The 24,330-nt window shown below is 30.6% G+C and overlaps 1 protein-coding gene across 3 annotated transcripts in view; it reads right to left on the bottom strand.

Annotated features, from left to right (window-relative positions):
- Positions 1-24,330, bottom strand: part of CenG1A (Centaurin gamma 1A) — a 332,755-nt gene that overhangs the window by 62,581 nt on the left and 245,844 nt on the right. Inside the window, exon 1 of one of the 3 annotated variants that reach the window (XM_075375075.1) lies at positions 19,331-19,443. The exons of the other annotated variants lie outside the window; for them this stretch is intronic. The gene's annotated coding sequence lies outside the window, so the exon portion shown is untranslated. Of the gene's footprint in view, positions 1-19,330; positions 19,444-24,330 lie in introns of those variants that run through there. 3 annotated transcript variants of the gene reach the window in all.

Raw genomic sequence — 24,330 nt, 5'->3', positions numbered from 1 at the left:
GGAAAAATATTGTCACTTCAGTTTTCACTCTTTTGTGTTAATACTCGTAAATCTTTAAAAAAATGAGAAAAACTGACAACAAGGTTGTAAAACTTTCCTGGCATAAGTTATTTATTCTTATTTAGTGGGAAAATAAACATGAAAATAAGCCGAAAAAAATTTTAAATCGATATTTTTAAACTTTGAACGGCTCTTTTACCAATGATGTCTCAAAGTATTTTTTTTTTTTTGGGTCAATTGCACTATACTACTACGAAGATATAAAAAAAAATCTGTTAAAAATATGTAATAAATAACATTTATATATTTTCTTAAATTTTTTATCACCATTTAGGGATTATGATTTTGAAACTTAATTTTATCCGAATGCTTCCCATTCAGTACAAGAGCATCCAAAACTTTTTTTTTCGCGATTTGAAATTCTTAATACTCAAAACAACAAAATCAGTAAAATAATTCTCCCCTGATGAGAAGCTCCCAATTTAAAAAAAAATATCGAACAATTCTTTTGTATCTCTTTTTTGATTTTTATAGAAAGAAGAATTTTGGAACAATAAAAAAAAAAATGGTTACATAAGCATGCATACATGTACTGAGCTTAATATAAAGCGGGATTATATTTGCAAACTTAAGAGAAAAGTGATCCCAAATTGTAAATATTGACCCCAAACGTTTAGCCACAAACTGCCTTATATACACGAGCCTATGTACTAAATTTCATCAAAATTGGTTTATCTTTTTCTTTTTCAGTCTAGCCTCCGGAACCAGCATAAGGTATGACTTCAGAAGATGATTAAGGTTATGTGTATGGATGTAAATGAAGTGGTCTTCTATAGCCAAATAAAAGTCTAACTAATGAAATATTTGGATCTTAGAAGGAGGAGCACATCGGTTCGAATCAGATTTCATCTCCTTTTTTTAACTTTTTTTTTTTTTTAATTTAAATATATTGATATATTATAACATTTTTTCATAATTATTAAGTTATAATCGAATACTTACCGCAACGGAATTAATTGTAAGAAACAATCAACGAAAAACGTTTATAGTAACCGTCAATTATAATCTTTAATTAATGAAAGTGGGTCTGACGTGCTTATTTCAGTGATAAGGCTGATTTCACCCGAATATTTACGTCAACAATCAAAATCTAGCGCCGTAAAAATCTCACACTTTTACACCTATAAAATTAGTAATTTGGTGTAGAATTTTCTAACACCCAGAGTAAAAGGTTCTTATGTTTTTATAAAACTGTAGGTGGTGAAATTTATCATGACTTAGTCAGGCAGTTTATTGCAACCTTAGAGAAAGGACAAAAATGTCGGTGGCAAAATAAGTGCTCCTCAGTCATATTGGTAATGGATACGACAGGCATATCACTAGATATTTTTTACTTACTTTTTTACCGTACTCCGGTAACTTTACTTACTTTGAGGATTATGATGACTGTGTATGTGTTTTTTTTTATCTAAGGTTATGTTGACTGTGTAGTGGTGTACTTTTCAGACGCGCTTACGCAGTGAATCACAATGGTGAGTGAGTTGAAACTTGATGCTTGTGTGCAGAGTCTACAGGTTAATCGAATGTACGTAGTGCGTTGTATTCTAAAAATTAATGAATTTCTGACTGCGAAATAGTGAGGCCGTCGAAATTATTAGCTTATTACTGATTTTCTTGTTACAGTATGTATATATATATATTTTTTTTTTTTTTGTTATTATTTATATTTGTGTATAGTTTTATTTTATTTTAATTTGCTTCTTGATTTTTTAATTATTTCTGTTTCTTATTTATTTCTTAATTCGTTTTCTTTGTAAAATTTGAGATTAAAATGAGTAGATACTTTTTCAAAAGGAAATAAAATAAAGGGGAAAGTCGATCTTCTTGCGCAAGAATATTTTTTTAATTTTGTTTTGATTTTATAAGACTTGAGCTAGCAAAATTATCTGATTTTATGCATCAGGATTAGTTGTTATTTTAGGTGGAAGATATTTACAAAGCATAATTTTTCGGAAGATTTTCATATACCTGACAACTTTACTACGTACTGAATTCAGATTCCAAACAATAATGAACACCAAAAGTCACTGCAAACGTTACGAAAATGGTAATAAATTGGATTTAGCTACGAAAGAATCATTTTCTATATCTATTGTTAAATTAAAGTTATGTGTGATCTCGGTATTTTTATTTTTCGGTTTTGTTATATAAAAAAAAAATCTAATGTGGGCACATGATTTCCTTGTTAAATTACATATAAACTTATTTTTTTAAAAATTTGTATGAAAGCACCTAAAATTTTATTTCATTAATTTCTGATATTTTGTCATATTTTTTTTATTGTTATTATTAAATTATTATTTACTGTAAAAGTTTTTTTGCAACCAGGGGTTAGTAATTATTAATAAATCAATATATTTAAATTAAAAAGAAAAAAGTTAAAAAAAGGAGATGAAGTTGGATTCGAACCGATGTGCCTTTTCCTTGTAAGATCCAAATATTACAATAATTAAAAATTTTATTTGGCTAAAACTCTGGAACTAATCAAAATAAGTACCATATTGTTGAAAAGCTCTCAATGAGGGCTTCTTACTGCAGTTAATAAAAAGTCAAAAATAAAAAATAAAAATTGGATTTTGGGCTTTTTTGGACACTTTTGGTCCAGTTGATTGCAATCAAAAGGGAAGTTGCACAGCTAGATGTTACAACAATTCTAAATCCAAAATTTACACATCCTACGGCTAATCGTTTTTGAGTTATGCGAGATACGTACGTACAAACATCACATCGAAACTAGTCAAAATGAATTCAGGGATGGTCAAAATGGATATCTGAAAACTGAAATCTGAAAACCGAAATTTTTCGTGATCACAATACTTCCTTTACTCCTATAAGGAAATAAAATGAAAAAAGAGTTAAATAAACATTATCATAACTTGGTTTTGCATCCTGTTTTATACATAATGTCTTTATATATAACTGATACACAAAAATAGTTTATTAAATGTTAAAATTCATTCCATGTTTTTTTTACTATTGTTTTTCTTTTTATCAGCACGGTTTTACAGTATTTAGAACGAAAAAAACCTTTGCTGGAACGTACAAAAAAAAACGCAAATGGTACGGAGAAATAAGAGTAAACTGATTTAATATTATTGTGACAACGTGGATCGAGTAAAAAACAGGAAAATATACCAAGTCAATAAAAAAACCTCTGTCGTATTAAGTGCGTCTGAAGGGCGGATTTCCGGTTTTAGTTAAAAAAGAAAGGATGTTGCACTGCTGTAATGATTTTTGAAAATAATATTGCCTTCGGTTTTTTTTTTTTTTTGTGTATTTCATGGTATGTTAGTATCATGTGATTTTATAATGCTGTGAGGTACTGTGTATTGTATTGTTCCAATAAATACATTATACTTGTATATCTGTATTTTTTATCTTCTTCCTTTTAACATAATTGATTTGTGACTACATGATTTGTTTATCACAGTTACTTGCCAACAATCCATTTTGATACTGTTACCCATAATTTGTGTCGTTTTGGAGCCGTGCTCATAAAAAAAAAACTTCAAATTGAACCAAACGATTAAAACTTCAAAACTGATTTTTCTAGACACTAACCCCTTTCCTTCATACTAAATCATATTTTGAATTATTACGAAAGTAAATACTAGAGCGAAATTAGCTTCCACCTAGAGATCCTTGCAAAAATTTGATTTGGGCTTCAAACATGTTTTTTGAATTTGAATCATCTATTTAAAATATCATTTTGGCTACAAACTTGATGTTTTGGACTATTGGGAAACCAGCTCGCACATGGTGATGCTTGAAAAAATCTTAATTTGGCTTTCTAACACGTTACCCTTCAAGACTTTCAACATGAATACCTTGAAAACGAACCCAAAAATTCAGTTTCTTTCCTCTAACTCCGGTTTCTGTATACCGATAAGCTTGAAAATCAATCCCTAGAAATAGACCCCTGTCTATTTCTAACAGATTTACATCATCCTACCAAGTTTCATTACAATCGGTTAAAAATTGCGCCCAGTAAAAAGAAAATATCTGAAAAAGTACCCAAAAAGCCAATTTTTGGCTCTATTCCGAATAGGTTTACATCAACCTATCTAGTTTCGTCAAATCGGCTACGATTTGCAGCCGGCAGAACGGACGATAAAATGTTATACGTACATACATATGTAAATAAAATTGCGGACTCCAAAACATAAAGAAAAGTTAGTCCACCACCCCCCTTAGAAAATAGGGATTTTTACAAATTCTTTGGAAACCCGATAAGATATATATATGTATATACAAACATATATTAGATTCCTCAAATGCAATAATTTTACAATTCAATAGCTTTAAGAGTAATTATAAGATATTCTCAACTAAAATTACTAAAAATAACCTATCTAAAACTAATTATAAATTTAAGGAATCGAAATAAAAAAAAATTAATTTCCTCTAGTTGATTTCCTAAACGGGATTTGGTAATTAAAAAAATTAATTCTATTCAAATAGTTCCAAAAATTGTTACAAAACAAAAAAAGAAAGATTAAAGCGTTTACTATCTTCAGGGGTGTTCTGACGTAACCGGTTATTCTACAATCGGATACTTTCTCACGTTAAACAATTCCGGGGATGGGAGAATTGTTCCCTACAGAAATCTAATTTTTCTCGCGTAATTACTTAATGGATAAATAAAAATTTTAACGCGTATATTTAAAAGGTTGATATTGACACAGAATCGTTGATCTGTAATGTATTGCACCTGATTGATTAAAACTAACCCGATCTTCCGAGGGATTTGGGAGAGGACGAAAAGCCGCTGTCCATGGTGACATTGAGATTTTCTCTTGGAGGGGTTGTTCGTCTATACTGCGGTTTATCTGTGGGAAAATCGCACTTTCTCAACGAATGACTATTTTGTTATTCTTAATGTTTTTTTAATATCATCGGTTCTATGGATGTAGGTCTGACTTTGTGAGGATCTACATCCTTCAAGCTAAGAATTCCAGGACTTATAGAATCGTTGCATCCTCAAGTGTTAACCGGAAGGGACCATCCCAACCCCGTAGGGGAAGACAGCCGCCTTATAACGCTTCCGGTCGCCACCCCCCCCCCCCCCCAACGGGTCCTAGCCTTGATGGGCTTTAAAGGGAGTCATCTTTGGCCCACTAACTTTTTACATCTCACAGTAATAAGGCAGGTCTCGTTGGGATGCCACGGATGTAAGTGCCTCGGTAGACATTTACTTCGGTGATTTTCAAACTCAGCTTTTGCCTTTGCTATAGGCCTCGTCCGGACATCTTGAATGTCCTACATCGTTGCCCTCTGAACTAGCTAACCGAGTTTGCGGAAGCACGAACCACACGCCTTGTACTACCTTTACTTTGAACCTATTTCTAGTAAATGTCTCAAAATACGAGGCAATTTAACAAAAACATACCACCAGAAATTTTGTTCGCAAAAACGAAATTTAGTCCAGTTCCCTTAGTGAACTCAATTTTAGTTCATACTCGTGACTTAGTTTCATTATGGACACCAACCGGAAGGGACCCTGCGTATCGACTCAGGGATTCTATTTCCTTTCTGGCTACAGCACAATAAGCCTAAATATTAAATTACCAATCGCGTTAAACCAAGCCTCCTCATCCCATCTAAAATAGAAATACTGTACAACGTACTAGACATACAAATGTGAAAAAGTGTACCGAATTAAATCAGATTATTGATTTTTTTATCTGATTACACACGATTTTATTTAGTAATAACACTTTATTGAAACTACTAACAAACAAAACTGATAAATACTGATAATATTGATCGAAAACTACTAAAACCGAAAAGAGTTAATATGAATACATAAAAGCTTTTTACTTAATGTAAGCACATTTTCATACAAAACGATAGCTAGATAGGTAATTATAACTAAAATTTTCCAAATATCGAATAAATATTCATGGAAAATCAGGATAAATTACGAATATTGAGTACGCGCACGAGTGCCTATGCCTGTGTGAAAGAGAGAAAGAACGCGTGTTTAAGAGAGAACGGAGTATGAGGTTACGGTTGATATATTATTTATCGTAACAGTCACCTGTCAAGCTTCATTATACGGTCCAGTGACTAAATTCTAACCTATTGCTTTGCAGCAAATACAAACACACACACACACACACACACAAAACATGTCTATAGATAGTACTAAGCTGAAATCGCAATTCTAAAATAAAGTATATCCTAATCCACACTAAAAATAGATTACAAAATTAATTACAGTTTGTTACAGTAGTTGATTAAAATCCGTTTCTTAATAAAAAAAATAAAATAATCAAAATTAATTAAAACAAATAACCAGGAAATTATATTTAAAAACAACACTACCATCTCGTTTCAAATCCAATATTATATATAAAACGCCATCGCTTTTAAGGTCTCTCAAAAATTCTACTCCGTTTCATTTTACATTTATAACGTAATTATTTGAATAAATATTATTAATTATTATGTGGGATTAATTAAAATAAAGTTTATAAAATTATAATACGTAACAAAAATCACTACAGTTCTTAGAGAGAAAAAAATCTGATGTGGACATCACATGACTTCCATGTACGCCTATTGAATTACATATACATATTTTTTTAAATGAAAAGTATATAAAATTTTATTTCATTAATAACTTCTGATATTTTTTCATATCTTTTATTATTATTATTATTGAATTAATATTTATCTTAAATTTTTTTTTACAATCAGAGATTAATAATTATTAATAAATCAATATATTTAAATAAAAAAAGAGAATAAGTCTGATTCGAACCGATGTGCCTTCCCCTTGTAAGATCTAAGTATTTCATTAAGTGAAATTTCATTTGGCTGTAACTCTGGAATTAATGAAAATAAATACCACTTATATCGTTGAAAAGCTCTCAATGAAGGCTTATTACTGCAATTAAGAAAAAGCCCAATATCAAAAAATGTTTTGGATTTTGGACATTTTTGGTTCAGTCGATTGCAACTAAAAGGGGAGGTGCACAACTAGATGTTATAGTCCTAAATCCAAAATTTCAACATCCTACAGCTAATCGTTTTTGAATTATGTGAGATACGAACATACGTAGGTACGTACGTACAGACGTCACGACGAAACTAGTCAAAATGGGTTCAGGGATGGTCAAAATGGATATTTCCGTTGAAATCTGAAAACCGAAGTTTTTCGGGATTACAATGCTTCCTTTACTTCGTACAAGAATATAAAAAAAAAATATATATAATGAAAAGGGAAGAAAAACAATCGATAGGGTGTATGTTATAAGAAAGACGATTAAAGATATTTATAAGAACATGTAAGAAGAATAAATTAAATATATAGGGAAAGATTAAAAAAAAAATCAGTAGCTGACCTGAAATGTCACAAGATGAAAAAATTATGTTCAACACCGTGAGCCCCAAAGGAAGAAATGGAAAAACTTATTAAAACCTACCCAAGGGTAGAATTTTAGTCAATAATTATTATCTTTCTCTCGCTAAAATTTGAATCCTATTTACAACGTTGATGAAATATAAGGTGCTTAATTTTTAAAAGATTCTATTTCAAGATAAAATTAAATACATGTAAGGTATAAAAAACAACATTTAATTATGATCATGTGATAAAAGAGGATTGAAGATAAAGTACGTTTGAATTGACAGAATATATTTTTAAACGTAAAACAATACAAAACACATTTTACAGACAAGTTTAATTAACGATACAAGAAGCTGAAAGATTTAATTTTTTTAAACGGTAGAAGTTAAATATTTAAATATCTAGTTTAAAAATAATTTTTTAATAATCTTATTTATATAATATGTATTTTAAACACATGTATTTATGTATTAATTATCGTTTAAAATCACGACAATGTTGCATACACATTAAATGAATAACTGATTTAAAATTAAAAAAAAAAACCATTAAAAATATTCTTAACATATAAGGTAACTGAAAAAGATTTGCAGATTTTTTAATTATAAAATTACGTAAAACGAACCGCTTTCAAGTCATTAAACGAAGCGTTATGGGCGATTCATGATCCTACTTTGAAAGAAAGTCATAAAAAAAATGTAATCAAACAACAAAGTACGAGTATTAACTGATTAAGTAAAAAAAAAGACTACTCTAAAATTTCTTATTCAGCTGAAAACATCTTAATTACTTTTCCTGGAATATTTTCATTCATTATTCAATTTATTAGGTTAATACTTTTTTAAATTTCTGGTGATAAAATTAATACAGATGCAATCAGTAATTTCTAGGCATATATACGTTTATCTATTAAAATATTCCACGTAGAATTTTGTTTTTAATATATATATGGTACTTAACCTACTTAATAACTAACTTGACCTACTATGGTAACTTAAACTACGATAGTTAGGTTACGATAGTTAGGTTAGCGAGCGTTGGTTACGTTTGGTTAGCTTTTATTTATAATTATAAGAAATAATGGAAATACATTTATATTTCATTTTTCAATTAGCCGGAGGCAATGCAATAACCATTTTTTTCAATTCGTCTGTGTCATATATATATATATATATATTATTTTGGATTCGCTCTTATTTTTTTTTGGGCCGGTTTGATGCAGATCTCCAAGATTCCCTATCTAGTGCCAATCTTTTCATTTCGGTATACCCTCTACATCCTACCTCCCCAACAATTTGTTTTACATATTCCAAACGTTGTCTGCCTGCACAATTTTTCCCATCACCTGTCTCTCCAATATTAAAGCGACTATTCCAGGATGCCTTAATATGTGACCTATAAGTATGTCTCTTTTTATAACTACATTTTTCCAAATGCTTCTTTCTTCATTATTATATTCATATTTAAATTAATAATATGACATGAATGAAATTAAACATACGAAACTTAGAATTCTTGCTGGGAATTGAAGCTGGGACCGGCTAATTTTATTCTAAATAAACAATTAATATATTTTTTCCGACTTTTTTAGGTAGATTTCATAAGAAAGCTACCTATTGTAATGGGTACCATGATTCGACTTCCGAAAAATTTCGAAATAACTTCACGTTTCACAACCCCGAGAACCCAAAACCACCGTCAGTTCAAAAGTTTATACATATATAAATATATATATATTTCACTTACTTGCGGACACGATAACTGCCGTAATTTTACGCCAATCCCTTTCAAATTAATAAATAAAATATAACGACCCAAAATCTCGGTCGAGTTCGTTAATGGGCCAAATCGAACCATGGGGGTGAAAATGGGGGGTTATTTCGAAAAACAAAATATCGCTATAACTTTCTTATTAAGTAAAATATCTAAATCGTTTAAAGTTCCTACTATTCTTTGGATAAGGGCCTAAATCTTATCTAAGTAAATTTTTTTTTTATCACCAACCATTGGCCCAGGGGGTTGAAAAAATGAGGTTTTGTGAAGACAAAACAAAATCATACCTCCCTTAATAGCTACAATATCGAATCGGTTTAAAGTGGTCTTCTAAACATTACCTAAAACTCTTGTTTGAAACAATGTTTGATACAACCAACCCTTACGACAAGGGATGACCAAAATGTTGCTGGAATTGTAAGAAGATGGGACTTGTATGCTAAACATGTGAAATTTTTTTTCACAAGCAACCATTGTCGTATTGAGTAAATTTGAAAATTTTCTTAACTTTAAGGTGGAAATCTTTTTTATCCCGTACTTAGCACCAGCGAAATTTATCTCCGCCTTCCGGCGTGCCGAAAGGGGTTTTTTAAATTCCTACTGACACTGAGTTCACGAAGTAGTTTGATCGAAGAATCTACACGATATTAATGCAATTTATACGTATGCATGTTTGTTGTTTATAAGGGATAAACAGCTAAGTTCCTTATTCGTATAGTAAGTTAACATGTAGTTCGTTAATCTGTGGATATCAGACTGAGATGTGTTGTAATTAGAAGACAAAATCAGAACAGTGGCTAAAAGGGAGCATCAAAGAGCTGTTAGCGTTAAAATGTTATTCGTTTGACTATGTCTCGAAAATTATTTACCAGTTACAGGGAAAGACAACCCGCTAATCCTATTCCTTACCTAATCATTCATTTTAAACAGTTTCAATGAAACTGGTTTATCAACCGTGTATCCAATTTAACGAAGGATTTTTTTTTTAATTCTGGATTATAAATTAATCAAAGACCAGGCCGATACGGTTTGAACCGAAATGAATAAGTATTGATGATAAAATACACACAAAAAAATGTTTCAAAGTATTTGCTTTAACTATCATTAAGTGAAATACAAACTATATTTTATTGCCAATAGCATTTTGAACAATATAGTATTTTACTTTTTAATGTAGTTGTAGACAATTTCTCCAATTATTTTACTTTAAGGGTATGTGGTTATACTATACAGCTGTAAAGCTATACATTATAACTTACGAAAGAATGAGAAAGAGAAATAAATACAAATAAGAAATAAAAATAGGAAAGAATGCAAATAGGATCAAACTATGCATGTCGTAGTGTTTACAAATCTTGACGTCTCGTGATTATTTCTAGCCAAAAAACACAAAAACAGCATTAAAATATTCCGGAAGATGCGTGTATGTCAGGCTATATTTTATCTTGATATATCCAGACTAGACTAATCAATCTGGATGAAATTTTTGGCAAAATTACATATGTAATTTGGGCATTGATGTAATTTAATATTGGTCACAATTGGTCAAGGGAGCAGGAAGATGACTTCTTTTGGGTCCCCCATCTCAAATAATTACTCAGTGTAAGTAAGTTTTTCACATAATCTAATATCCTATAGGTATCTAACATACTTCCTGATTAGCTTGGTCTAATTCAAGCCTTAAGGAGCAAAAGACTCTTTTTCCTTTTTTTGCCACTGACTGGACTCAAACTGATATCCTTGTACTAGACGATTCTTTTCTTTCTTTTTCTATTTAGCCTCCGGATCCACCATAAGGTATTATTTCAAAGGATGAATGGGGATGATACGTATGAATGTAAATGAAGTGTATATTCTAAAAATAACCATTCCTAACACGAGTAGTAAATTGAAACCCAACTACCAAAGAACACAGGTATCCACGATCTAGTATTCAAATTCGTATAAAAGTACTAGGATTACTAGGATTTGAACTTTAGAACATTTGACTTCGAAATCAAATGACTAGTTCACCATTAGACCAAAATGGGTGACTTGTACTAATTAGGCCATTACAATATACTGGCATGTCATTTTGGTTAAACATTTGGGCAAATTCATTCAGGGCTGAGGGATAATAATAAGCCTAATCTTTTTGTTTTATCGTCAGTTATTGTTCTGTTTGATATCTTCAGACTAGATCAACCGATTTTTACGATATTTTTGTAATGATTTTTGAATATCGGTCATTAATGCCATTTAATTTTTGCTAAAATGATGAAGGAGGTGGGGAGATGCAGTTATTACGGATCCCATATCTCAAAATTTGGGCTCAAAATGTAGATTTATTTACGTGAGTAAACATAGAGCGGTACATACTTTAATGTACCGCTTAATTATTCTTCTAAATAATGCGTACGGGAGAAATTCTTAGTGATAGCTACAGTCGCATTACTTTCCTGGTTTCATCGGGAAAAGCCGGTTCTTTGCCAACTCTTTTTCTTTATTATTTTTATTTCTATTTTTGCTGATGAATTAATTCACCACAGAAGTTTACAAAGAAGCTTGTATGTGATAATATGAAAATGGAAATTTGTAGCGTATAAAAAATGCCATGCCTGATCGGAATTTGAACCCGGGATCTCCGGATGAAAAGCTGATGCTACTACTCCGCCACGGAGATCGATTTTATGTAACAATTTTAATTTTAGTAATATTTCAAATGAATATTCCCCAAAAAAAAATCTAATCTCCTTCGCAAAAAAAAAAACGATAAAAAAATGCAAAAGATAAGAAAAAGAGAAATTACAGCGGATTATTATTTTTTCAACAAATTTTCTTCGTGTACAACATTGCAACTATCAGAATAACTATTCTATTATTATTATTATTATTTTTATGCTATAACAATTGTAAGTAATGATGATAAAAAAAGAAAACAATCCCAATCATTTACGTGACGCTGTAATTTTTCCTTTAAAGAATCTTCCAGTGATGTTTTCTTAAGAAATATATTCAGAATCATCTGAATTGGTGCAAATGGGAATAACGATGGCTTGAACGTAGCCTATATAAAAATATTAAGATCGAATTGAGAATCTCCTCAACTGTTAAATATATTTTCAAATGAAAATAAATTTTTATCAGGCTGTTCTTTTTCTTCTTATTTTTTTGTTATTGTGTATGTTTCAGGTTAAAAGTTCAACAAGTAATAGACAGTAGTTTAAAAATAAATGAATCAATCTTATCCTTTATGTAGGCAATGCTTTTTATTTAGTAATATACTTTAGGAATTAGTAATTGTGATCTTTAAAAAAAAAGGAAAACATTATGAGTTACTTAATATTTTATTAGTTTCGTTTTCAATCAAAAACTGTTTTTAAATTTCTGATTATAATAGAAATTTTTTTTTGAAACTGCAAAAAAGTTCAGTTTGATGAAAAATACTTCAAATATTCATTCCAACTAACACCTTTTTAAAAGGTCAGTTTGGGGAACTTCTTGGTACCGGCTATTTAAATATTTTATCAGACCCAGAACACGTTTAATCCATTAAACCTAGTAAAATGTTCGCTTCTATTTACATAACATTGATTCAATATATCAATCAAATTGTACAGCAAACACAACGCTGAATTATATTTACATAAGAATTAATAATGATGAAATAAGACCTGAATAATTTCAGGTGTATCTGATAAAACTTTACTGTAAGATAAGTTATAGATATAAAAAATGAGTTAAATTATTTCTAGACATGCCTTTAAATTGTGTCAGTGATTTAAATTCAAAAATGTAAATCATTATAATAATTACTTAATCTTTATAATACGCAAGCGTATGGAGGAAAAAAAATTTCTCCATTTTTATGACTCACAAATAGGTTACGATGAGAAGTGAGGGATGACATCAGAACGATGTAAAATTAAATGCAAATGTAATAACATAACTTCAAAGAAGCATGAAAGAAAGAGTACGCGCGCGCGCGCGCGCGCACACACACACACACACACACACACACACACACACATACATATACATAGAGAGAGATAGATAGAAAGAGAAAGAGAGAGAATGAGTAATAATTTTCTGTGAGTCAGTTCTCCTTAAAGAGTTAGGGACATATAAAAACTGAAATATATAACTTTTTTTTCAGTATTAATAATTTGTCACTTTAAACAAATATAGAAGTACAAAAAAAATTGTAAAAATGAATCAAAAATTTTGAATCATACTTCAAAACAATCGTCAAAATAAAGTTTTCATTACAATATTTTCATTTCTAACTTTATAAGGTAGATAGAATAAAATTATTATATATGAATTGTTAACACAGCTTCTCCCGAGAAACATGTATTAACGTTAGGGGCCGTTAACCTGATATTAGACAATCTTTTTTTAAAATGACACAACCCATTCCGAAGAACAAACATATCAAGCTTTCTAGGGAAAAGTAATTTTCCAATGCCTTTTTCACAGAACCGAGTATATGACTGCATATCAGCATACGGAGCCCGATGATTAAATGTAAGTGATACTCAGTCCTACACGAGACACCTCCATTCTGTTAATTATAGAAAGTAAGTTTGAAATATACATAACAATTATTAAATAAAGTAACTCTGATTAATGCCTTTTGTATCTAAAAAGGCATGTAACACAATAATACGAAACACTACAAGTAGAGTAAAACGATGAGAAATGCAATTTACTATTTGACCTCGTTAAGGAATCCCTATAAAAATTTAAAAAAAATTCATAACTGAATTTCATAAAAAAATAAATTAATAATAATAATAACAACTGCCTCTTCCTAATAAAAATCCATCGATAAATAAAGAGGTAGATGACGAATTGATGAGAAGGAAGGTATTGTTACCATTATATCACTAGCTGAGGTAGATCATATGAAGTAGACGGATAGGTAGAGAAAATTTTAAAAATTATTTGCTGTCAAAAGATAAGAACGGGTAAAAGAGAGACGGAACGGAAAAGGTTATGCGCACGTAAGCCAGAAATTGGACAGATGGGTTTGATAGCCTGCGGGAAGATAAAAATCGAACATCGAGAAATGTCCACCTGGACATCAGATTAGTAAAAAAAAAATAAAAATAAAGATAATATCAATTAAAATGACCGGCAGACGACTTTCTCCGATTAAAATGTATGTAAATAAAACTAAATTAAATAATAAAGTTTCTCCTTTATTTATCGCATAAACATCCTTCCACTGTTTATTTTTTTTTTTTTTAAGTTTGAAAAACTTTTAACTTAACAAAAGGATATATAAGATGTTTGAAGAAACAAAATTATAAATCCTTCTTTAAAAAAAAAAGGAACAAAATCAAAATGAAAACTGCTAAAACATATTTAATATCCAATAAATAATTTTTTCGAACGAAAAATCTACCTAACGTTTTATAAAATCTATTTCAGATAAAGGGAAAAATTTATTAACTCACTTAAGCCATGTAACAAATTATCATGAAAATTAAATAAAAAAATTATAAGATTATAAATCGTACAGATCGTTTGAAAATTTGATTTTCTTAAAAAAAATGATAACCTAAAATAAAATTCCAAGATGAAAAAATTTATCAACTACATTAAATACTCTCCAGGAAAAATAATTTCTTGTAAATACTAATGTCATTTTCTTCACCAAACTGTGAGGTGAATTGGTAGCGTTTCGGCTTTTCATCCACAGATCCCGGGTTCGAATCCCGCCCAATTTTACGCGCATAAGTAAATTCTCATTAAACGGTAGAAGGCAATTTTAAGCACCGATTTAGCGTTAATGTGTAGTGCGGCCTTATTCACAATCAGCTGTTTGGACCGTTCATATTGCCTAGCTGCTTCAATGATGAGGTTCGACATGCACTTTTTTCAAGAAGAATTGCCGCAGCGCTTGAAGATGTTCTTCTAGCGTCGAAACGTAATGTGTACTTTTAGCCCGTTGGCACGTCTTACCACTTCTCTTGTGCTGTTTCCAGTCACATAAATAATTTCCCTGACAAACGGACGGATCGTGGAGGTTTACATTCCTGGATACAAAGTCGATTTTATTTATAAAAAAATAAAATAAATTTTAGATACTTCAAATAAAGATTTTCCTGACTTACAAAAATTATATACAAATTGAAGGCTCCAGTTTTAAAAACAGTAATGCCTAAATTTACATATTTTTAAATGATTGATAAATAATAACAATTAAATACTTAATAATAATTTTTAAGGGAATAAATAAATGGAATCCATAATAGTACCAGAAAAAAAAATTTATGCGAGAAAAAATTCTAATACAAGATAAATACGTCAAATCATATTAACATTTCTTTCTTTTATTTTCTATACAAAAAATTTTTTTTTTATTTCATCAATGGGTAAATTCATTAGCATCCAATTACGTAATTTCTAACTACAAACTGACAAACATGTAAGTAAAAGAAAAAAAACGAATAATTATTACATTTGTCGGCAAACGTTAAGTTAAAACTAGACTTGTCAGAAAAACAGCATATAAGAGTCGTTAAATAAAAAACAATTAGTGGTAACCAAACAGTAGCAAGTATTTATAGAACATGGTAAAAAATTGTTACGAAACCATTACATTGTTGATCAATACATTTAACAAACTTTCAGAAAAGTTCAATGACCTTTTTAAATAAAAATACGAATTTTAATTAATTATTCTTAACAAATATATTCTAAAATAGCTAATTTTTTAACGAAAAGACGATTGTTTGTTCATACAGAATAAAAAAATGTTTAAATAAAGCATAAATACTTAACTAGATATATTTTTTAAATTGTCACCATAAGTAAAAAAGCTTTATTCTTATAATGTAATATGGAATATTAATTTCCATAAAATATGAAATGCAACACCGTTCATTAAGAATTTACATTTAACTATTACAAATATAAAATCTTAATTGATAACTTAACAAAAAACCGGGTGGGGCTGTGTCGAGGGCGCACGGTCGTTAGTTTAACGTGAAACGTTACAAACCTAGGATGAAGTTCCTTTGAGCTACAGGCCGAATTTGCATAAAGGGTAAACGCAGCGAAATCAAGCGAACAGTAATCGGGTCAAGCGGTGGCAGGCCGTCCGCCTTCGGGGGATATCGAAATCCGTTTGAGCGCGACAGCCTTGGGATCTTATTAGCATCTATCGACTTCCTACAGGTACCACGTAAACGAAATTCCGCTACATTTTCCGCCCGGAAATTTCTGAAGAAGAGAAAATGTTGCGAGCTTTCGTCTGTTTTTAATCTCTATCGAACCAAAGTCGATCACAAACGCTGCAAGATGTACAAAACGGATTGTTTTCAAATACGTTTTGAAACGTTTGTCCGTTTCACGCCGATGGTTCTTCATCGCATTAATTCGACTGATGTTGATATCCATCAGCCCGGGGACTTCTTCGATAGATGTACGGGTATTATCTTCACTCGTTATGTCCATTAGTTACGGTACAGCAGCGGTAGAGGTGCTCTTGCCGTTGGCGTCGTTCACTGAGCGCGCCGTACTAGCTTTGCGACGCTCCCGAAACGGTCCCGCTCGCTCTGTACTGGACATTGGGGTACCTCTGCGTGGCCCATTTCCAACGATATGCGTAATTTAAATTTCCGGCTGGCTTTTGAGAGGTCTGAGGCTGGCATATTGAATTTTTATACTTTTTTATATGTTTACTTTAATTTTTTACACGTAAATATTGTCCAAAATACACTTATTATTACTGAAATCGATCTATCTCGATAAACTCTAAACATAAATACACGAATCATCGCGCTATCACGTCTAAGTCGTGAGCTACGCTGAATGGAAATGAGCGAGAGCGCCAGTTATGGCCGATCTGCGCTGTACCCCCTCACGCCAACCCAATCGACAGTGACGCAAACTCCAGTCGTATCGGCGAGCTATAAGTTATAAAATTACACGCATTTACCCTCTCTGAGACAAATAGTTAGGGAGTTAAGGCAGGACCTTTTCGATACGCTACAAATTTCTGTTCTGGTACAAGTATGTTACGGTGTGAATTAAAGAGTTCTCACGTCAAAAAAGTTTCGCAATGAAAGAAAGAATTTGAGGGAATAGTTATGTTAATTAAATAGATAGATTACCGATAGATCACAAAATACAACATATTTAGTGAAACAAACGATTAAACAATAAGAAAATTAAACAAAGGTTAAATATGTAAAGTATTCCACTGAAGAAAACGACACCTTTTTCAGGGTAATATAAAAGAATCTACATATATATATATTTGAAACTGAATTTAAAAAAAATTCTTTAATGATTATTTTAACTTAATTTAAAACTTAAAAAAAAATTTGGAATTTTCTTTTTATCGATATTCCTTAAACCGATATTTCTGAAACAGTAGCCAGTAACGTGTAGAAAGCTAAAGAGAAAAAATTTAATTTTCGTAAAAAAAAATTGAAAAGAAATACTTTTAATTGCTTAAAATAAGGGCAATTAACTACTTCAGTACTTATGTACAAAAATAAATATAATCAAATGTTACAAATATCGTATCAATCAGTTACGAGAAATTAATTTATATATATTTATACAACATATATATATATATATATTTTTTTTTTAAATTTTTAAAACAGTATTAACAAATAATTTTGTGAAAATTGTATAATATAAAAACGTTTACAAAAAAATTTGAAAATTTATTTCGGTCAAACAGTATTCAAGTTTTTTTTATAAAATAAAATACTGTACTGTTTTAAAAAAGGAAAATTCAGGAAAGAAAAAAAGATGATCACTCAAAAAAGAAATGGGTTGTTTCGAATCAGGAAAGCAGTTTCGGATAATCAGGTAAAGTAAAATAATTCCTCAACGTAACAGGATACACTGAAATAAGTAGAGTTACTTAATGCTTCAAATTGGAATAATTTTATAACAGAATAATGCTAAAAAATGAAATTCGAAGTGATTCTACACATTTTTTATAGTGTATTATTACTGTTTAAATACAGGACGATCAACCGGTTGTAAAACGTCAACAGGGAAAAATAGAATAAAAAAATACCGGTTCCAGTTAATCACAGTTTAGTTTGATATAAATTAACTAATAAATATATTTATTTTACTAATGACTACACCAATCCATGCTATAATTTTAACTTTTTTTCTTTTGAATAAAATCCATTTCTTTAATTTTTTTTTAATACTTTTATTTATAGTCGCATCAACAATTATAGTGGTTAGCGACTTACCAGTTTAATGTAACTGCACCGATAAATTTGTAGTCTTGAACAAACTCAGGACAACTACTCCTGAGACGTGCGGTTAATTGAAAAACCCACTCAGCAAAGAACACCGGTATCCACGATCTATTTTTCCAATCCGATTAAAAATAACTATTTTTATTAGGATTTAAATCTGAAAACTTCGACTTCGAAATCAGCTGATTTAAGACGACGAGTTTACCACTAGACCAACCCGGTCGGTAAACATCGATTCTTAAATGTTCTGGTAACATTACATTAATTTATACTTAAGTTTTATTTATTATTAAATAGTAATTACTTAATCATTAAAAACTTTACTGTTTTATATTATTAATTTTATTACCCAGATTTCAATAATACAAAATGATTTCATTATATATTATATATGTAAATAGTTTTTTTTTCATTATTCATTAAAAAATATAATTTTCACTTCTAAACATATATTAAAAAAAAATTGGAGTTACTTTTTAATAAAATATATTTTTTATTATACAAAAACTCATTAAATAAAATATGATCCATTTATAATCGAATTTTTCAAAGTATTTTGATACAATAAAACAGAAAATTATGCCGGTAAACCTGTTAAACAGATTGACCTTGGCCCTCTAGTAGAACCATAAAAAAATTTAATGGCCGATAATAAAACAATTATATAGAAAAATAATATTAAAAATAAACAACTACAAATAAATTCCGACATAATTTTTAATTAATATATGTTTGAATTAATAATATTAATTACATTAAAAAAAAAGAAAAAAATATACATAAAACATAACAATTATATTAATATTTAAACACTTGCTATTTTTATTAATATTAATTTATATAAATAAAATATTTAAGCTTAAAAAAAAAAAATTTTTCAATAAAATTAAAAATATAATTATTTTAAAATAATTACCTGTAAATAAGCAAAATTAATTATACGAATATATAATAAAAATAATGTGCGAATAGTACTAATAACTAACCGATACAAATTATAGGTGAGAAATTAGTCGAAGTTATATCGAGTACATGTCATACCACGACCGTCGCTGACGTAGCACTGGCGTCGCCTGAACCCGACGCGTGCCCGGCATCCCCGCGCCGTCGCTATCCCATCGATCTAGTAACCCTACCGCACTCCCACTATCACAGAACCCTTCTCGTCTACAAAACCGTCCAACCCTCCTGACATACTTCACCTCGGCAGTGCGATAGCACACGGTCTCAGTCGGTTTGTAATTGTACCGTTCAGTATCGCCACTATGCTCTATATATATATATAAGTTATGTACAATACTAAATAAAGGTATATACCTACCGCATCACCCAATAACGCTATTTGCAGCGACGGACAGAACGACAGACGTTGTGCACAATGTAAGTACTACTGATTTTTACCCATAAATCATTGCAAATATAGCAAATAGATCGACCCTGATTATAACTAATGAAGTACTGTTAATTAATTGATAAACCAACGGCTAATAATAAACGATGCAATCTTAAAAAGAAAAATAAAAAAATACGAACAAATAATTAATTAACCGCATTTATTTAAACTGAAAAACTCATTAATTTTGAAATAAAATATTTTGTTATAAATATGAGATAAAAAAATAAATAAATACATCCAAAAGATATTTTTGCCGATCACAAAAATGTTTTTTGTTGATTTTATATTTTTCAATATTATATCTTTTTCGTTTGAAATAATATAATTATTTACATCCTAAAAGGAAGATATAAATTTTAATTTTTTATTTTATTTATTATATTTTTACGGCCAGTTTTTAAAAAAATAATCTCCATTCAGTGTTTTATCAAAGTATTCTGCTTCTTTATCAGGTAAGATTTTTTTAAAAGAAAAATTAATTAGAAACATAATTGATTAAATATAATATAAGATAAATATTAATATGGTGTTTACTACGAAGATCACCGAAATCAAAATATTTCATAAAAAAATAAAAATAAAATCGTAATAAAGGAAAAGCAATAACTAAAAGATAAAATATATATATTCGCACAAAACTAAATTTCATGATCACTCTTACATGAAATCACCGATCTCCGTGGGAGAGTGGTAGCAGCTCGGTCTTTCATTCGGAGTTCCCATGTTCGAATCCGAGTCAGGCATGGCATTTTTATACACTACAAAAATTTCATTTCATATTCTCATGCATAAGCTTTGAAGCTTATATGATGAATTAACCATAAAAAAATTGCTTTGAACAAAAAAAAAAACACTTTTGTACCGGATGGGTTCCTGAACAACTATCTGAGATTTAAAAAAAATGTGTCTGGAGTAGTTTTAATATTTTCATACTTGATATACAGGAGAGGGGAATAAACGTTATACTCCTATAATAATCTATTCAGATATATATATCTGATATATATATATATTCAGATATATTGAATATAATAAAACTATTAAATTCAACACCGATCGAATGTATGGAATCGTTTAGAAACTTTTCAAAGCATAAACTGAGAAGAAGAAGAATAACGGGAAGCGGTTTCCTGGTACCGAAAAAGCGTCCTGTTCGTTGATTTTAGGCCGAGTAACACAACAAAAAATTCACTGATTGTAAAACATTTAACCAGCACTGTCACGTTATATAAAACAAATAAAATGAATATTATCAAATGACACTGTTTTAATTCACAATATAAGTTGCAAGCGCTGTTTCAAATATATTTTTGGGAACTCGTTATTATTTAACTTGATTTGTCCAACCACCCCCACAAGTGACTCCTATTTGTTTCCAAAACTAAAAGTATTTTTACGCGATGGTAATTTTAAAAGCTATGAGATCAAAAGAGCTGATGAAGGTGAAAAAACTAACGAAAGATTTCTATAATGATAAATAAAAAAACTACATGACTGATTAATGGTTAAATTTAAACGGTTTCTTTGTAGATATGTAAAGAAAATAATTTTTTTTAAACATTAAATAAATATTTTTAAATTTTTACAAGGTTTAGGTTTATTACAAACAAAAAATCTTTACATTCTCGTTTTATAGACTACAATCTATTTTAATATTTTTTAGTCACCGATAGTGGTCTTGAGACTCACAGAAGACTTAAAGTACATCACTATTAATAAAACAACAGTTAGTCATTATTTTCTCAATTACTTCTATTAATATTTTCCAGTGTCTTCAAACTGTAAAGGCAGTAGTTACTTTTATATGGATTTGAATACTACGAGAGGTTACATCTCTAAAGTAAAGACCCTTTCATTGTAAAAAGTTTATTCTGAAAACTTTATAAATATTGTTTATTTTTCTTAAACTACATACCTTATACTACTTTACATAATTTCCACATAAATTAAGACATTTATCGTAGGGATACACCAGCTTCAATACACCCTCGTCGTATTCTTCAGCCGTTAGTCCATTCAGCCACTAATTAAAAGCATTTTTAACTTCATCGTCACCCGCGAATTACTCACCACTCAAAAATTCTTTCAATTTCCCAAACAAATGATAATTACAAGGAGCTAAAAGTCCGGACTATATGGTGGGTGATCGTAAATTTTCTATCCAAATGTTCTCAGTAAATCACGTGTCGAACCGCAACATGTGTACGTGCATTATCGTGCAGCAGGACGACGCAGTCGGTCAGCAGTATGCCAAACCGATCCCAAAAGACTGTGGCCATCAGTTTGCATTCAAATGGCTGTGGCTCGACCTTTGTCAGTCTAGTTGGTAATTGACGATGATGTCATTCATTTGACTGCCGTTTTCTCTTTGGCGTGAAATCCATGTTTCATCGCCAGTAACGACTGAATTAAGGAACTCGTCACCTTTTTCTGTGTAGCATATCAAAAATTCCAAAGCAGATCCCATTCGGATTTTTTTGTGAAGTTCCGTTAAGACGTGCGGCACCCAACTTGCACAAACCTTTCCGAAGCCTAAATGTTCATGAAAAATGCGACCGATAACGGCTCTTGAAACATAAAAAAAAGGGGGGCCAGAAATCGTTGAGCAACGATCTCTTCTGATTTCATCATCGACGCGTTTCAACAAGTCTTCGGTGATTATCGAGGGCCTCTCCGAACGTTCTTCATTGTGCACATTAATTTTGTTATTTCTAAACCTTTCACACCATTTTCAGACGTTTCTTTCATTCATTACATTATCACCGTAAAAGCAACCGACTGCCTATGAATTTCAGCCGGCTAAACGTTTTGATGGTTTAAAAACTTACGACTCCACGTATTCAAAGTCGGCGGCAACATCGATTTTCCTAATTATTTTATAACGTAACAACTCACACACAATCAAAGATACTACAACGCGATATCCTACAGACAACAATGCAGTGTGTAAATTACAAGCGTGGTCACCGGCGACACAGGTTCGCCAACCTTAAGGAGAGAAATTTCCCAGCGGTCGTTACTTTAGAGATATCCCTCATAGAACGTGGATACCAATATTCTTTGGTGACTGGGTTTCAATTAACCACACATCTCACGAATGGTCGACTTGAGACTGTACAACACTACACTTAAGTTACATTCATACATATCTTTCTCATTCATCCTCTGAAGTAATACCTGATTTCCGGAGGCTAAAGAGAAAAAGATCGTTTCTTCAAACTATTTATATAAATAGCTTTCTTTATACATCGATATAAACTTAAAATAAAATCGATAATGGCCTATTACGAGATAAAAACATACTTTTGTAATAATTTTTTTATTTAAAAACTTTTTAATTCAATTACCTAACAGTGGAGGCTAGCGTATGGGCACTGTGGAACTGGATCACCCCCTATTTTCATTTTATATTATCGATAACATTAAATATAATGAGTCGTTTTTTTCTTTAATTCTTTCTTTATACTTGTACAATATATGATCCATAAGCTTAATGTCAGTAGCCATCCCCCATTTTATGAAAAAGGTACAGAAATCTTTGCATGGAACTGTGCGCTTCACAGTTCCAGCGGCTTGGTGTTTGGTTGTTATGCGCACGCGCACATAGGAATCTGCACGCCAGGCTGCGAGGAAGAGAGAGAACACAGTCGCTCCTGCAGTGCCGACCCTGGCGTGTTGGTGGAAGGTAGTTTTTTTTTACTCCGTGTGTGTATGGATCGTTCCGTTCCATTTTCTAGTATAATCGATGGAAGGAATATGAATGTAGTTTAGCTGTTTTTTTCAGAAGTGATCAGAAGATGGCGTAAAGCAAGGACTCTTTGCTTGCCAAATCTCTTCAAAAACTCGCTGGAAGTGCGAAAGAGAAAATAATTAGTAAAAACTAATTATATATTTGTTTCTGGGTACGTAGATATTTAAATTAAGCACCACTGGACTATAGTGTTTTTAAGCGGACATTTTATTAAGTTATTCTGGTAATACTAAAAATTATTATCTGTATTGACATTTATTATTTATTCGGTTAAGTCGAATACGGGTTTTAAGCACAACGTGGTTAAAAAGACTGTACCATATTCTTGAATGCGATAAAGTGTAGAATTAAATTATTATCTTGTTTCCAGCTATTTTATTTGATTCATTTTTTCGATTCTTTTATTTTGCAGAAAACTTTTACCATAATCTTGAAAAGCCCAAAAACAACTTTCTGGGACAGCACACCCACTAATTTTTGCTACGAGCCGCCACTAGAACCTAAAGTCTACAGATAAATGTAAGAATTAAAATAACTGATGCATACATTTACCTAAAAGGAGGTGGGTCGGTTGTGGGTTACCTTATTCTGTTCAACATCCGTACTACAAAACGATAAACTAACCACGTACCGCACCATGCAGAAATTAACAATTTATAGAATCGATCGTATGGTAAACCACGATTGAAATTAAACGCATCCCTAATTCATTAATTATAATATTTGTGAAGTAAATACACAGTTAACAAAAAAAAAAAAAAACATTTAA

Source organism: Lycorma delicatula, chromosome 9 (assembly GCF_047948215.1).
Source record: "Lycorma delicatula isolate Av1 chromosome 9, ASM4794821v1, whole genome shotgun sequence".
In the NCBI taxonomy this organism is placed as follows: Eukaryota; Metazoa; Arthropoda; class Insecta; order Hemiptera; family Fulgoridae; genus Lycorma; species Lycorma delicatula.
The sequence above is the reverse complement of the archived record's forward strand: the minus strand, read 5'-3'. Positions and strand labels throughout refer to the sequence as shown.